Genomic DNA, 17,997 nt, shown 5'->3' on the forward strand with positions numbered 1-17,997 from the left:
TAGCCAGGGGGAAGGAAGCCAGCTGGAAATTAAATATTTGCTACTGAGAGAATGATACAATTTTCATACATAGAAGCTCAAAATTCATTTCCCACCTGCTATATACTCTATCCACAACTCTCCCTTGGGTATGTATTCTACTTACAGACTCAAAAGGTTGTGGATTTTCTCTCATATATGAAACACAAGCCTTCCTGATTTCCAAATGATGGACCTGGCTGCAAAACAACTAAAAAAAGAGAAAGACCAGCTCACTGTCAGCAATAATTTGACACAGAAGCTTCTAAATTAAGACTGTGAACTGGACACTTCATTATCCCTTAATCAGAACATATGTAGGAAATTAGGAAATTAAGTCCTCACTAAAATCTGTGATTCCTTTAGTGAGAATGAGGGGAGATGATTCTGTCAATGCCCCCCCCCCCCCTGCTTTTCTACTCTGTCGGGGAACAGCCTATAAATTTTTCCTTAGGCATAAAATTTCGAAGAAGTGGAACGTTGCTGAAAAGGATCAAGATACACTTCAAAATATTGTTTAACCCCATTCTTCATTACATTCCAAAGTGGCACTTAGAAAAGTTAAGATAGCAAAAGTAAGCAATAGATTTGGACTAACGAGTAAAGGCACACAGCAAGGTAATAATTGGCTTATAGACCTGATGTTTTTACTAGGGAAGGGATAAGGGAGTTTTGTTCTGGTGGGCTACAGGTCTTCTAGCTACAGTACCATGCCATGTCTCAAACTCTGAAAACTCAGTATAGGGAAGACACATTTGTTTTCCTTTTACCTGCTCCGAAATAGCCCGAAAGAGGCAAGAGGCATCCTTGGCAGTCAGCTTCCGAAACAGCCCTAAGCTGCCTAAATATTCATCCATTGATGCCTCTGTCAGAGACTTCTGGCCGTAGTACTTTTCCCATCTTTTATACATTGTGCACGAGAGGGTGGAGGTGGGAGGGAAGGACAAAGGAACAGGGTGGCAAAGAGGAAAAAGGGTGCAGGTAGGAATGGGTAGCAGTGACAAGGGCTTGCTTATGCAGGTATCTGGAAAGCAGCCCAAAGTCTAGGTATGAGAAGGCAGCTGGGAGTCAGCGCTGTAGAATCTTGGCATTTCTCAGGAGCAGGAGAAGCAAAGGGCTGGCTTGCCCAGGACAAGTCCCGACCCTGTGAAAAGAAGAGGAAGAGCCAAAGCTCCTAGGTATAGAGAGTTAGACTTGAGAAGATGTGGGAGGGGGAAGGTACTTGCAGAGCTACCTTTTAGGGGAAGGGCAACATTAATCCAATCAGCCCAAGGTTGAGAAATATGCATAAACAGCTGAGCGTGGACCAAAAAGAAGCCGAGTTTGCTTCTTAACTCGAGGCAACTGCTGCAGGAGGCAGAAAGGTCTGCAATAAGGCTCAGGTGTGTTATGACGCAGCCTGGCCCACATTACATTGCTTTAATATCTCTGCCCAAATTTTCCACAACAGTCTCTGCCAAGTTCCCTGCTCTATCCATAGTTTCATGGAGATGAGAAAAAAAAATCCGAAACTAATGAACTAGTAAGATTTAATATTAAGAACATCTTAAAAAACAGATAAACTGACTGTGGTTGGGGGAAAGGCTCTCTTAACCTGAAGGGGCAGAAATCACAGTTCAGGCAAAGTGCCAAAAGCAAGCAGCTGGAGATTTCAGGTATGGGGTTTATGTAATCTCATTTCATTCTCACAGTTAATAATAACCATCTGCTAGCATCACAGAAACTAAATTCCTTAATTATGCTAGGAAATGCTGATAGAATTCTGAACTAGTATTTCCAAACTATTGTATAGCATTAACAAAAAGAGTAAATACAAAAGAGGGTGTTTCCAAACAAATGGAAACAATGGAAACTTCAACTGAAGCAGCATGAAAGAAACATGTTGCCCACAAACATTCTAAGAAACTAGGTAAGAGACATGTTTCAATGTATCAGGGCACTTTTTGGAAAAACTAGATTCTGAGAAAACCAAAATAAAATATGACTGTGCTTTTTAGGGTTCAAAGCCAGGACTGGTCACTTGTATTACTTGATTTCATTGTCAAGTCTCTCGTTTTTATTTAAATACAAAATTCTAATTCCTTTATTTGTTTAAGTGTTAAAAAACATAGATCAAAGCTGGCTTTGGAGAAGTTACAAAATTAAGCTGCTTTTTGAAAACTTTTTCTTGTATCTGTGGATCCGGTAGTAATCATGACTGCCGCCTAGGGGAGAACTGTCAGTAATCAACCTTATAATTAAGGGATGAACTATAGGCATTTTAGAAAAAAAGAGTGAATTCTTGACTCCCTTCAGCATACCAATTTGATATTACCGTAACTAATTTCTTTTTTAAAGGAACTGTAACACTGGGGAAATGACTCTTTTTGCAAAAGTTCTGAAACACGGTTTGGGAAGAGGGACCACCATCTTTCTTTAAGGCCACAAATTCCCTGAGAAAAACTAAGGGTTATAATAAAAAGTTAATCATTTCTGACATTTTTTTTTACCAATGTACCAATAAGAGAAAAATACAATTCTGCATATTTATAGCTGTATATATAAAATTTCAATCAATACTAATCAACATAGTTCACCATGAGGAAGATAACAGGGAAAACTGGGAGAGGGAGAGAGAGTCTAATAGGAGAGAAGGGAACAAAGAGAAGAAAAAGACAAGCAGGCAAAAAGAGACTAAAACAGAGAAAGCACAAAGAGACCCACATAAATACTGTCAATTTATTTTTAACAAAGGTGCAAGAGCAGTTCAATAAGAGATGATAGTAGTTTCATCAAATGTGCTAGAATAATTGACATCTATATGCAAAAGAAAAACAATGATCTTCAACCTGCACTTCATGTCCTGTACAATAATTAACTCCACATGGATCAAAGAACTAACTGTAGAACTTTGAAACTTTTAAACACAAGCATAGGAGAAAATCTTGTGGACCTTGAGTTAGGCAGATTTCTTCAATACAATGTAATAAAAAATTGATTGGACTTTGTCAAAATTAAAAACTGCTCTGAAAATTACATTGTTAGAATGAAAATACAAGCCACATCTGGAAGAAAACATTTGTATATCACATATTTGACAAAAAAGTTTGTGCCAAAATATATAAGGAACTCTCAAAAGTCAACAATAACAATTTTTAAAATGGGCAATTTTACCACACATTTACCAAAGATACAGGAGTGGCTACTAAGCATGTAAAAATATATTCAACATTAGTCAGTAAGAAAATTCAAATTAAAGCCACAGTGAGACATCACTACACACCCACTAGGATGGCTATAATAAATACAAACAGTACAAGTGTTAGCACGGACATGCAGAAACTGGAACCTTATTAAAAGAAGCCAGAGGCAAAAGGAGTGTGATTCCAAAATATACATGATTCCACTCATATGAAATATACCAAACAGACCAATCTGAAGAGACAGAAAATCACTGGTTGCCTGGTGTGGGATGGAAATAGTTATTAACTACAAACAGGAACAAAGGATCTTTTGGGGTGATAGAAATATTTGAAAACTGTTTTGTGGTAATGTTTGCACAATTCTATATATATTTACTAAAAACTGAATTGTACATTTAAAACTAGTAATTTTAACAGCTTTGAAATTCACAAAACATACAATTCAAAGCATGTAATGGATACTTAAGAGTTGTGCATTCACCACCCAAATTTTAGAACATTCTCATTACCCCAAAAGGAAACCCACACACCCATTACCATCAACCTTTAATCCCCCTATCCCTACCAATTCCAGGCAACCACTATCTACTTTGTCTCTATATACATATTATGGGTACTTCAAATAGAATCACACAGTACTTAGTCCTGTGTAACTAGATTCTTTCACTTGGCATGAAGTTTCAAGGTTCACCCATGCTGTGGCATTTACCAGTATCTAAACCCTTTGTATAAACTATGTTTAATTATCTATTTATGAGTTGATAGACATTTGGGTTCCTTTCTACTTTTTGCCTATTATGACTAATGCTATTATAAAGTCATAGACAAGTTATTGTTTGGACGTGTTTCCATTTTATTGGGTAATACCTAGGAATGGAGTTGCTGAATCACATAACTCTACATTTGACTGTTCAAGGAACTATCAGACTGTTTTTCCACAGCAGCTTCACCATTTTACATTCTTACCAGCATTTTGAGGGTTCCTGTTTCTCCACATCCTACCAACACTTACTGTTATCTCTTTAGCCATCCTAGTAGATATGAAGTGGTATCTCTTTGTGGTTTTGCTTTGCATTTCTCTATGGCTAATATGGTCGAGCATACTTCATGTGCCTATTGGCCATCTGCATATCTTTAATGAGATACCACTACATACATCATAGAATGACTAAAACACATTTTTTAAGACTGATAGTAACAACTGAAGTGTTGCCAAGGATGCAGTGCAACTGGAACTCTCATATGTTGCTGTTAAGACTATAAATCAATACAGGAACTCTGGCAAAATAGTTTGGCAATTCTTATAAGGAGAGAGTTACCATATGGCACAGCAATCCCATTTCTGGCTATCTGTTCAAGAGAAATAGAAAACTTAAGTCCACACAAAAACCCATGCATCAGTGTTTATAGCAGCTTTATTCATAACCATGTTTCCCCTAAAACTGGAAACAATCCAAACACACTTCAACTGGTAAATGGACAAACCATGGCATTCATACAACAGAATACTCCTTAGCAATAAAAAGTTAGGTATGGATATACACAAGAACATGCATGAATCTCAAATGCACTGTGGCAAGTGAAAGAAGACAGATTCAAAAGGCTACACACTTTATGACTACATTTTTATGACATATTGGAAAAGACAAAACCATAATAAGGGTAAACAGATCAGTTGTCACTAGTTAGGACTGCAGGGAAGGGCTGACTAAAAAGGGATGGCAGAAAGAACATATGGAGTTATGTACCTTGAGTATAGTAGTGGTTACACGATTATGCATTTGTAAAATCTTACCGAACTGTAAAAGAAAAATACTTTGTTATATTTAAATTTAAAAATAAATAACATAGGAGCCAAGATGGCGGGGTGAGTAGGGCAGTGGAAATCTCCTCCCAAAACCATATATATTTTTGAAAGTACAAATAATACAACTATTACTCCAAGAAAGACCAGAAGATACAGTACAACAGCCAGGCTACATCCACATCGGCAAGAACTCAGTGCCTCACGAAGGGGGTAAGATACAAACCGTGGCCCGGCGGAACCCGAGCATCCCACCCCCGACCCCAGCTCCCCCGCGGGAGGAGAGGAGTCAGAGCGGGAAGGGAGTGGAAGCCCAGGGCTGCTAAACACCCAGCCCTAGTCATCCGTACTGGGAGCACAGACACACGTTGCGTGGTATGCTGGATATTAGGGAAACAGAACAGTAAAAGCTGCAAGCAGGTCCCTGCAGCCGGCTCCCCTGGGACAAAAGAAAAGCGAGTGATTTTTGAAAGTCTTAAAGGGACAGGGGCCTCACAGCTGGATGGAAGCATGCCGGCACACTAAGCCCAGCAGCTGGGAATCCAGGGGAAATTCAGGCGCTCCAGCCCCCTGGGAGGCAGCGCATCTGTGAGGCCCCTCAAGGCGACAAACAGGCTCCCGCCCATCCCCCCTCCGGGGCAGACCTGCCATAGCAGGTGAGCAGCCTGAGAGCAGCTGCGCCCACAGCAACTGCCCAGAGAATCCTCTGCAGCCAGCTGGGGCAGACTCAGAGGCCCCGCCAGCACACACAAACAGAGGGAGCCGAGACAAGGCACTAAAGGTCGCAGTTCGTGCATCAGAGTGTACCCAGCATGCCTGCCACTCCCTGTAGAGCCTGGGATGCCCTGATGGCTGCCCCGCCCATGGCGGCTCAGGAAATAAAACCGGAAGCTGCTACCTGTGGGTGGGTAACCAGCAGAGGCAGTGAGGAGGGCAAGGCGACCAGAAAGCATGAAGGGACTTTGCTCTTGCAGCTAACACACACACAAACTGCCCACAACTACCTCTATAGCCATAAAAAGGCAGAAGAATCTGATCCAGTCCAGAATCACCAAGACAACCCCTGAGAGGGAGCCTAAGCAGATACATTTAACCAATCTTCCTGAAAAAGAATTCAAAATAAAGGTCATAACCATGCTGATGGACCTGGAGAGAAATACGCAAAAGCTAAAGGATCAAGTTAGGAGGGAGAATACAGAGGAAAAACAATCTTTGAAAGCACTTCAGAGAAGACTGGATGAGGTGCAAGAGGCTGTTAATGGAATAGAACTCAGACAACAGGAACACAGAGAAGCTGAGGCAGAGAGAGATATAAGGATCTCCAGGAATGAAAAAATACTAAGAGAACTGTGTGACCAATCGAAACGGAACAATATTCGCATTATAGGGCTACCAGAAGAAGAGAGAGAAAAAGGGATAGAAAGTGTCTTTGACTAGAGGCAGAGCCAACATGGCGGCGTGAGTACGACAGTGGGAATCTCCTCCCAAAAACATATATACTTTTGAAAATACAACAAACACAACTAGCCCTAAAAGAGAGACCAGAAGATGCAGGACAGTGGCCAGACTGCAGCTACACCAGCGAGAACCCAGCGCCTGGTGAAAGGGGTAAGATACAAGCCCCGGCCCCGCGGGACCCGAGCGCCCCTCCCCCCAGCTCCCGGCGGGAGAAGAATAGGCAGAGCGGGAGGGAGACGGAGCCCAGGACTGCTGAACACCCAGCCCCAGCCATCCGGGCCAGAACGCAAACACAGTAGGTGCCCAGGGGGCTCTGGATACTGGGGGAACAGGGAGTAAGACCTCTGAGCGGGTGCCAAAGCTGATGCCCCTGTGACAAAGAAAAGCGGGGGCTTGTTGAAAGTCTTAAAGGGACAGGGACTTAACAGCTTGATGGAAACAACCCAGGTCACAGTACAGCAGCTGGAAATTACAGGGAAAACCGGGTGCACTAACCCCCTGGGCAACAGCTCTGAGACCCCTCACGGAGGTAAACAGTCAAGCAGCTCCCCCATCCATTACCCCACCGGGCGCTGCGAAAGCAGAGAAGCACCCTGAGACAAATTCCGCCCACAGAAAGGGAAATTTCTCCCTTCCGGCCAGGCAAGACACAAAGACCCAGTCTACACGCAATTACCCAACACAAGCCACTAGGGGTCGCAGTTGCCCCAGTAAAGAAAGGCCAGTAGCAAGTGAAAATTTTGGCCCTCCCAGCTGACAGTCAATAGCACCTGTCAACATGAAAAGGCAAAAAAATATGATCCAGACAAGACTAACCCAGACAGCTTCGGCATCTGCTACATCTTCCCCTGAGAAGGAACCTGGGGAGATAGATTTAGCCAGTCTTCCTGAAAAAGAATTCAAAACAAAAGTCATAACCATGCTGATGGACTTGCAGAGAAATATGCAAGAACTAAGGAAGGAGAATTCAGAAATAAAACAAGCTCTGGAAGGACTTCAAAACAGAATGGACGAGATGCAAGAGACCATTAATGGACTAGAAAACAGAGAACAGGAACGCAGAGAAGCTGATGCAGAGAGAGATAAAAGGATATCCAGCAATGAAAGAATTTTAAGAGAGCTCAGAGACCAAACGAAAAGGAACAATATAAGAATTATAGGTATTCCAGAAGAAGTAGAGAGAGAAAAGGGGATAGAAAATGTCTTTGAAGAAATAATTGCTGAAAACTTCCCCAAACTAGGGGAAGAAATGGCCTCTCAGACCACAGAGGTACACAGAACTCCCATGACAAGGGATCCAAGGGGGGCAACACCAAGACACATAATAATTAAAATGGCAAAGATCAAACACAAGGACAAAGTATTAGAGGCAGCCAGAGAGAGAAAAAAGGTTACCTACAAAAGAAAACCCATCAGGCTATCATCAGACTTCTCAACAGAAACCCTACAGGCCAGAAGAGAATGGCATGATATACTTAATGCAATGAAACAGAAGGGCCTCGAACCAAGACTACTGTATCCAGCACGATTATCATTTAAATATGAAGGAGGGATTAAACAATTCCCAGACAAGCAAAAGTTGAGGGAATTTGCCTCCCACAAACCACCTCTACAGGGCATCCTACAGGGACTGCTCTAGATGGGAGCACTCCTAAAAAGAGCACACAACAAAACACCCAACATATGAAGAAGGGGGGAGGAGGAATAAGAAGGGAGAGAAATAAAGAATCATCAGACTGTGTTTATAATAGCTCAACAAGCGAGTTAAGTTAGACAGTAAGATAGTAAAGGAGCTAACCCTAAACCTTTGGTAACCAAAAACTTAAAGCCTGCAATGGCAATAAATTCATACCTTTCAATAATCACCCTAAATGTAAATGGACTGAATGCAACAATCAAAAGACACAGAGTAACAGAATGGATAAAAACGCAAGATCCATCCATATGCTGCTTACAAGAGATTCACCTCAAACCCAAAGACACGCACAGACTTAAAGTCAAGGGAGGGAAAAAGATATTTCAAGCAAACAACAGAGAGAAGAAAGCAGGTGTTGCAATTCTGGTATCAGACAAAACAGACTTCAAAATAAAGAAAGTAACAAAAGTCGAAGAAGGACATTACATAATGATAAAGGGCTCAGTCCATCCAGAGGATATAACCATTATAAATATATATGCACTCAATACAGGAGCACCAACATACCTGAAACAAATATTAACAGGACTAAAGGAGGAAATAGAATGCAATGCATTCATTCTAGGAGACTTCAACACACCACTCACTCCAAAGGACAGATCTACCAGACAGAAAATAAGTAAGGACACAGAGGCACTGAACAACACACTAGAACAGATGGACCTAATAGACATCTACAGAACTCTACATCCAGAAGCAACAGGATACACATTCTTCTCAAGTGCACATGGAACATTCTCCAGAATAGACCACATACTAGGACACAAAAAGAGCCTCAGTAAATTCCGAAAGACTGAAATCCTACCAACCAACTTTTCAGACCACAAAGGCATTAAACTAGAAATAAACTGTTCAAAGAAAGCAAAAGGGCTCACAAACACATGGAGGCCAAACAACACGCTCCTAAATAATCAATGGATCAATGACCAAATCAAAATGGAGATCCAGCAATATATGGAAACAAATGACAACAACAACACTAAGCCCCAACTTCTGTGGGACACAGCAAAAGCAGTCTTAAGAGGAAAGTATATAGCAACCCAAGCATATTTAAAAAAGGAAGAGCAATCCCAAATGAACGGTCTAATGTCACAACTATCGAAATTGGAAAAAGAAGAACAAATGAGGCCTAAGGTCAGCAGAAGGAGGGACATAACAAAGATCAGAGAATAAATAAATAAAATTGAGAAGAATAAAACAATAGCAAAAATCAATGAAACCAAGAGCTGGTTCTTCAAGAAAATAAACAAAATAGATAAGCCTCTAGCCAGACTTATTAAGAGGAAAAGAGAGTCAACACAAATCAACAGTATCAGAAACGAGAAAGGAAAAATCACGACGGACCCCGCAGAAATACAAAGAATTATTAGAGACTACTATGAAAACCTATATGCTAACAAGCTGGGAAACCTAAGAGAAATGGACAACTTCCTAGAAAAATACAACCTTCCAAGACTGACCAAGGAAGAAGCAGAAAATATAAACAGACCAATTACCAGCAACGAAATTGAAGTGGTAAATCAAAAAAGTACCCAAGAACAAAACCCCTGGTCCCGATGGATTCACTGCTGAATTTTATGACACATATAGAGAAGACATCAAACCCATTCTCCTTAAAAGTTTTCCAAAAAACAGAAGAGGAGGGAATATATCCAAATTCATTCTATGAAGCCAGCATCACTCTTATACCAAAACCAGGCAAAGACCCCATCAAAAAAGAAAATTACAGACCAATATCCCTGATGAACAAAGATGTAAAAATACTCAACAGAATATTAGCAAACTGAATTAAAAAATACATCAAGAGGATCATACACCATGACCAAGTGGGATTCACCTCAGGGACGCAAGGATGGTAGAACATTCAAAAATCCATCATCATCCACCACATAAACAAAAAGAAGGACAAAAACACATGATCATCTCCATAGATGCTGAAAAAGCATTCAACAAAAGTTAACATCCATTCATGATAAAAAAAAGTCTCAACAAAATGGGTATACAGGGCAAGTACCTCAACATAACAAAGGCCATATATGATGAAGCCACAGCCAACATCATATTTAACAGTGAGAAGCTGAAAGCTTTTCCTCTGCAATCGGGAAGAAGACAGGGATGCCCACTCTCCTCACTGTTGTTCAACATAGTACTAGAGGTCCTAGACACGGCAATTAGACAAAACAAAGAGATATAAGGCATCCAGATTGGTAAAGAAGAAGTCAAACTGTCACTATTTTCAGATGACATGATATTGTACATAAAAAACCCTAAAGACTCCACTGTAAAACAACTAGAACTAATATCTGAATTCAGCAAAGTTGCAGAATACAAAATTAATACACAGAAATCTGTTGCTTTCATATACACTCACGATGAACTAGCAGAAAGCGAAAGCAGGAAAACAATTCCATTCACAATTGCATCAAAAAGAATAAAATACCTAGGAATAAACCTAAGCCAGGAAGTAAAAGACCTATACCCTGAAAACTACAAGACACTCTTAAAGAAATTAAAGAGGACACTAACAAATGGAAACTCAACCCATGCTCTTGGCTAGGAAGAATTAATATTGTCTAAATGGCAATCCTGCCTAAAACAATCCTCAGATTCAATGCAATGCCTATCAAAATACCAACAGCATTCTTTAACGAACTGGAAAAAATAGATTGAAAATTCAAATGGATCCACAAAGACCCTGAATGGCCAAAGCAATCCTGAGAAGAAAAAATAAAGCGAGGGGGTCTCGCTCCCAACTTCAAGCTCTACTAAAAAGCCACAGTAATCAAGACAATTTGGTACTGGCATAAGAACAGATGCACAGACCAGTGGAACAGAACAGAGAGTCCAGATATAAATACAAACATATACGGTCAGTTAATACATGATAAAGGAGCCATGGACTTACAAAGGGGAAATGACAGCCTCTTCAACAGCTAGTGTTGGCAAAACTGGACAGCTACATGTAAGAGAATAAAACTGGATCACTGTCTAAACCCACACACAAAAGTAAATTCGAAATGGATCCAAGACCTGAATGTGAGTCATGAAACCATAAAACTCTTAGAAAAAAACATAGGCAAAATTCTCTTGCACATAAACATGAGCAACTTCTCCATGAACATATCGCCCCGGGGAAGGGAAACAAAAGCAAAAATGAACAAGTGGGACTACACCAAAGTGAAAAGCTTCTGTACAGCAAAGAACACTACAAATAGAACAAAAAGGCATCCTACAGTATGGGAGAATATATTCATAAATGACAGATCTGATAAAGGGTTGACATCCAAAATATATAAAGGGTTCATGCACCTCAACAAAGTAAAAGCAAATCAACCAATTAAAAAATGGACACATGATCTGAACAGACACTTCTCCAAAGAAGAAATTCAGACGGCAAACAGACACATGAGAAGATGCTCCATATCACTTGTCATCAGAGAAATGCAAATTAAAACCACAACATTAGGATTGCCACAAATCCAAAAGACAAACAACAACAAATGCTGGTGAGGTTGTGGAGAAAGGGGAACCCTCCTACACTGCTGGTCAGAATGTAAACTAGTTCAACCATTGTGGAAAGCAGTATGGAGGTTCCCCTCAAAAAACTAAAAACAGAAATACCATTTGACCCAGGAATTCCACTTCTAGGAATTTACCCTAAGAACGCAGGAGCCCCATTTGAAAAAGACAAATGCACCCCTATGTTTATTCCAGCACTATTCACAACAGCCAAGAAATGGAAGCAACCTAAGTGTCCATCACTAGATGAATGGATAAAGAAGATGTGGTACCTACACACAATGGAATGTTATTCAGCCTTAAGAAGAAAACAAATCCTACCAGTTGCAACAACAGGGATGGAGCTAGAGGGTATTATGCTCGGTGAAATAAGCCAGGCGGACACAAACAAGTATCAAGTGATTTCACTGATCTGTGGAGTATTAAGTACAAAGGAAAAGCTGAAGGAGCAAAAACACCAGAAGACTCACAGAACCCAGGAATGGACTAACAGTTACCTAAGGGAAAAGGACCAGGTGGGAAGGGAGGGAATAAGGTGGGTGGGGGATAAAGGGTTCATTATGATTAGCATGTATAATGTGGGGGGGGTTTCACGGGGAGGGCTGTACACACAGAGAAGGCAAGTAGTGATTCTACAACATCTTACAACACTGATGGACAATGACTGCAATGGGGAATGTGGAGGGAACTTGGTGATGGGGGGATTCTAGTGAACATAATGTTCCTCATGTAATTGTAGAGTAAGGATACCAAAATAAAAATATATAATTTTTTTAATTTCTAAAACTATTTCTTTTTTGTAGTACAACATATGAATACTAGCAGTTTTAACTCTAAGAACACTCCTTCATATTTCAAACAAATGAGGTATACGCTTGGAATATTTCTAAAGCATGTATTACCTGTAATATACAAAGTATAGTTGTAAATGTATATGGGACATGATGCTCTTGAATTATTTTAGTTTCTGAGAGGCATCATGGTACCATTAAAAGAGTGTTATGAACTTGATTATGCCCCTTCAATCTCTCTGGGTGAGTTTCCTCATTTGTAAAATAAAGGAGATGGGTTGCGTGACCTCTAAGCACCCGTTCATGTCTAAGGAACTCTGATTCTCTGTGATTCAATGATGGATAATATATTTATATTGTCAAATTAATGATCCACATTAACCATGAAAATAGCGCATAGAGGAATTAACATTCTAGCAAAATGTAGGGTTGACTCGGCCACATAAAAATGAATAATAAATCTTGCATTACTAAATGAAAGAAATAGACCTAGATTTTTAAAAAGACAACAAAACTTGTAACTGTGTGGTGATTGATCATATAACTGAATTATATGATACAATTATATAAGTCAATTGTATTATGTCAATTGTATGTAAATAAAACGGGGAAAAAAGAGATAACAAACACATGTACGTAACAACTTGTGGCAGAACCTGCTGCGAAGACAATCGGAATTTTAGAAACTAATACTAAATCATTTATTTCAATTATTTTTAGCACCAAAAAACATGGGGACAATTTGGGGAATACATCAACTCTGATAACTTATTTTTAATGTCTTTCATTAATGAAAAATATGATGGTAAAGTTTCTTTAAAAACACTTTTTAACAGCCCCCTCAACTAGAACCCGTCACTTTCTTTCATGGTAGACATTTAAACAGAATTAGTAAGGCACTATTTGTAAGGGAACACAATGGTTCTACAATAAAATATGGCCACACAGCCCTATTCAACCTCCTCCTCAGGTTTAATGAAGACAATAGAGACAAGGAAGAATTGATTTCCAATAAAGCAGTGATCCTTCTCAGATATACAAAACAGAAGAAACATTACCAAGAACTACTTGCTTTCATTTTCTTCTCTTCCCCACTTCCACCTGAAGCATGCCTATACAGATAAGAAAAGAGGAAAACGGTACTTGCTTAAAAAATATATCATATTTACACAGAAATACTGAGGATTTTTGTTTTGGTTTCATTTTTTATTTATGTTATTTGCAATGTCTCATCACTCTATAGACAGACAGGGCACTGAGGAAAGGGAGAATAAAGACCAGACCATTCTTTTGTTTTGATGCGCTGGAAATGCCCATTCACTTCAATTTTCTATAACCCCAACCAGAGACTGAATATGAATTTAAATGTGAAATTTGGTGTCAGTGAGGACTTTGCTTTGTGTATTACTTAGGACTGTCTACTGTGAATTCTAGGGAACTATCTCTAAGACTATTCCTATTTCTTAAAACAAAAACTCTTAACCAAGAGAAAAGGTCTTATTTTGACATTTATTTTCAAACTTTCCACATAATTGGTTTTATATCTTAGAAAACACCAGTGAAGGAAGTTAGTTTTACTAATTCACAAATGGGGAAACTAAGATCCAGAATATTAGTTAGGTTAAGGATTTAGGAATGTTTTTCACTCCTATATTTGGTGCACTTATTATCCACCCACTTCATACTGGCAGTGGAGAAATAACCAGTACATTCTGTACAAAAGAGAAAATGAACAGTAAAAAAGATGCACTATGTGGCTTCTCACAGACAGCTCCAACAGTGACTACCAGCTCAGGAAACAAATACTTTAGAAGCACACTTGACAGTTAATAACTAAATTACTGTACAGGTTTACCAAATAGCCTAATGCAGTATACCCTAAAACTAATTACTAAATTCCATTTAGTTCCTTTCACCAATTAGAAACAGTGCTACACAAGCCATTGGGGGTTATAAATACTGGGTTAATAATATGAAGGTTAGTTTCAAAACATGTTGTTTGGTTATGTGTTAAACTTGATGAGAAAAGTTTATAATTTGCTATATTATTTTAAAAACTGGGAATTATTAAACTCAAATGTACTTAACAAAAGGATTTAATTATAAAGGAGTCTAATAATTATAATAAGCAATGACCTATAATTCCTACAAGCAGGAATGAAGTTACTGAAGTTGCCCTTAGTCTAAGGATTCTTTACTTAGGGCCTCAAGGCATCTTTAAACTCCCTGAAATGTCATTCACTGCAAAATGTGTGTATGTGCCAGTAGGGAGAGGAGCAATAGTTTTAAATATTTTGAAGGACTGCACAACCCAAGGAAGCTTAAGAACTACTGCCTTAAAGAATAGGACTGTAGTCATTAAAATAAAATCAGTGCCAATCATAATAAATAATTTTGACCAGAATGTGGTAAAAATTCATAAAGACAATAAAGATCTAAAAGTTTCTGAAATGTTAATAGATGGTATATAACAATATATAAACGTCTCAAAATATTTTACAGGAATCAGTATCAATCAAGAAGCATATATTGTACTTTCCTGTTGGAAGCTAACTAGATTTGCTCGCCTTTTGTCTAGTCACCTACAAAAATTATAAGAATTAAAAGACCATACAATATTAAGATTGTGCTAAAATACTTCAGGAATTAATCAACTAACAGGGAACCAAATTAAATGTCATTCAGCAGTTATCCTTAACCTTTATCCACAGAGTCTTTTACTGAAAAACACTATAGCTACTGCTTTTAATAAAACTAATTTACATCACATTTTACCAAAATATCCCCAATAAGCACCATTATGAGAGACACTTAAACACCATTAAGACATTACACAGGATAGGCACCGCTATGTTTTAGATGCTACTCCTGTAAATGCTTGATCCTACAAACTCACCATACAATGTGAGGGTCACAACTTCCTCCTGAACAAGAGACATAATACTTTGGAGTCAAGTCAAAGACTGTATGAAATGAGTATGTGCGTGATGACAGTATTTCCTAAAACCAGTACCAACTCCTAAGCAAGATAATGAGAAAAGAATACTAAGTTACAAAAGTACACTTATCATTTATCGAAAGCCTAAAGTGTTTCAGGCAGAGGCTTCAAGAATGAGTAAAACAGTTCATCCTCAACTACACTGTATGAGCATTCCTCCAGGCCAGGAATCCTGTCTTGAGTCCTGTGATACAAAAAAGTCTTACTATGCATTTTTGTTAAAATACTAAATAAGGAAATAAATGGGCATGAGACAGGAGGTAAAGCTCAGAATACATGGTGACCAATACAGTGTTGGAGATTAAGAGTTAAAGCGTGGGGGACTGACTAAACGGTAACACCATTATTACCACTAAATGGTGATAAGGATCTCAGAAGGATGAAAAGGAGAAATATGATTTTAGTTTGGGGCACATCGTTTAAGGTGCCTAGAGAGCTAACAGACAAACAAGACCAAAAGGCAACTGGATGGAGGACTATAGATAGGGCAATCAGTAGTACAAGCTGTGGAAGTGATAACAATACCAAGGAAATATAAGTACATTAAAGAACAAAAATGGAAGCTAAAACACAAATATTTAAAGAGAAAACAAAAGAACCAGTAAAGAACTTGCAACTAGGTAAACCTACTGGGAAAATTTCTCCACATGAATTGTATAATTCTAAATAGCAATGTGAAAATTGAAGTATATTAAGTACCTGTGGCTATCATACCATCAAAATTTCTTGGATTTCAAATATTCTATCCTTATCCCCACAAATGGTGGAAATATAATTCAGTGTTCCAATTACAATTCCAAAGCCATCTTTTGGACACTTCATTTAACATGAAACTCCTTTTTCACATTATGCTCTGAGCCCATTCTCCTCGTTTGTAAAATGAGATAATAGTAACTATTTCATAGGGTTATTATAAAGATTAAATGTACTCATATGTGTAAAGTGCTCTGAATAGTACCTGATATATTACTAAGCACGCAACAGGCATTATTTTTCATTCCCTACTCCCCCACAGAAATGTGAAACTAATTGTACAGCAGAAAATTGATTACTGCATAGCTATCAGGACTACTCATTCCAAATTGTTCTCAAAAATTAATTTCTAGTAATTCACCGATAGATCTCATTTCTCAGACTGTGTAAAGATTCCTGGTCATCTCTGAAAATTTTATATGTGAACAAATCAGTGGGATTAAGTGCTTATACCATAATAAAGGGCCAAGAAAATTATCTAGATCATGCTAGTCATTAATGACTTAGTCTGAGGAAGAGTTTCTCAGACTGAAAATATCAGAATGAACATATTTTTACACTTCCCTGTGTGTCTGCATTATTTGCCATTAAAGGCATACAAAGTAGTGCTCTAAGGCGCCTGAAATTAAAAAAACCTGACAGTACTTTCATATACTCTTTCTTACCTAACACCAAATCCTACCAGCTCTTACTTTTCCTCCAAAATTGTAAGCACAGTAATCTAAAATCTTTCCCATCATCCTATAACCTCACATCATCTTTTACCTACTCCAACATCAACTTTCTAACTATTACTTTTCCACCTCTGAACCTATCCACGATGCAAATTTCTCAAAATACTAACCTTTCTCTATTGCTTCCTTATTCCTGGAACTCGAAATACGTGCAGCAGAAAGCTGCTATTAAATAAAGTGCACTCCACTTACTCATTGCTTTCAAGAACCTGAAGCTCTGTCTTGTAATAACACCAAAGTGATTTCACTCCACTGAGCAAATTATTTCTAATAGAATTTTGATTATCATTAATTTTTTCATAAGGACCAATGCCATGTAAACTTGGCAATTAATTCATCTTTGCCTCTTTCCTTATCTGTAAAATGAGTGGTTTCCATCTGGTATATTTAAAATTCTCTTCCAACTCCAAAAATCTAGTTATTTGTCTTAAAGCCCTCACTCATTCAATCTAGTACCAATCCCACTCAGAACATCTTGCTAGACTGCAAACACTCAGGAATGACAGATTTATAAGTCTGAGGTAAGGCTGTCATACACCAACAGAAAACTTAAATACACAAAGTGTTCAATTCCAACTGAAATGAGATGAACAGCTTCTGGAAATGAACAAGTTTCCTCTGAAGATTAAAGTAACTAAACACTAAACAAAACTATAAAGAAACAAAAAGCTTACAACATATATTATGGTATGGTGGAAAGAGCACAGGAGTAGGAGTCGAGGAGCTGCTTCTAATGGCAGCTCTGCCAAAGGCTGTTAGACAAGCTATAACCTCTGACCTTCTTTCTCAACTGAGAAGATGATGAGATTGGACTAGACGATCTTGAGGATTCCCGCCAAATCAAATCGATGCGAAGATATCCTTTGATTTTTAAACCCCACAACTGATACAATTCTCATAAATATGTAATCAAAGGGATGTCATTACACACAGTCAACACCACTGACTTAAGCTTCTGCTAAACAAAAAAACTGAATCTGGGTTATGTATTCTTAGGGAAATTTAAAAAGCCAAGGTTGTGGGGCCCTATGTTGCTTTTCAGCT

The 17,997-nt window shown here is 38.6% G+C and overlaps 1 pseudogene; it reads right to left on the reverse strand.

Annotated features, from left to right (window-relative positions):
- LOC130682199 (putative bifunctional UDP-N-acetylglucosamine transferase and deubiquitinase ALG13) overlaps positions 1 to 17,997 on the reverse strand; it is a 124,257-nt pseudogene that overhangs the window by 37,442 nt on the left and 68,818 nt on the right.

The sequence above is a fragment of the Manis pentadactyla genome, chromosome Y (genome assembly GCF_030020395.1).
Source record: "Manis pentadactyla isolate mManPen7 chromosome Y, mManPen7.hap1, whole genome shotgun sequence".
Taxonomy (NCBI): domain Eukaryota; kingdom Metazoa; phylum Chordata; class Mammalia; order Pholidota; family Manidae; genus Manis; species Manis pentadactyla.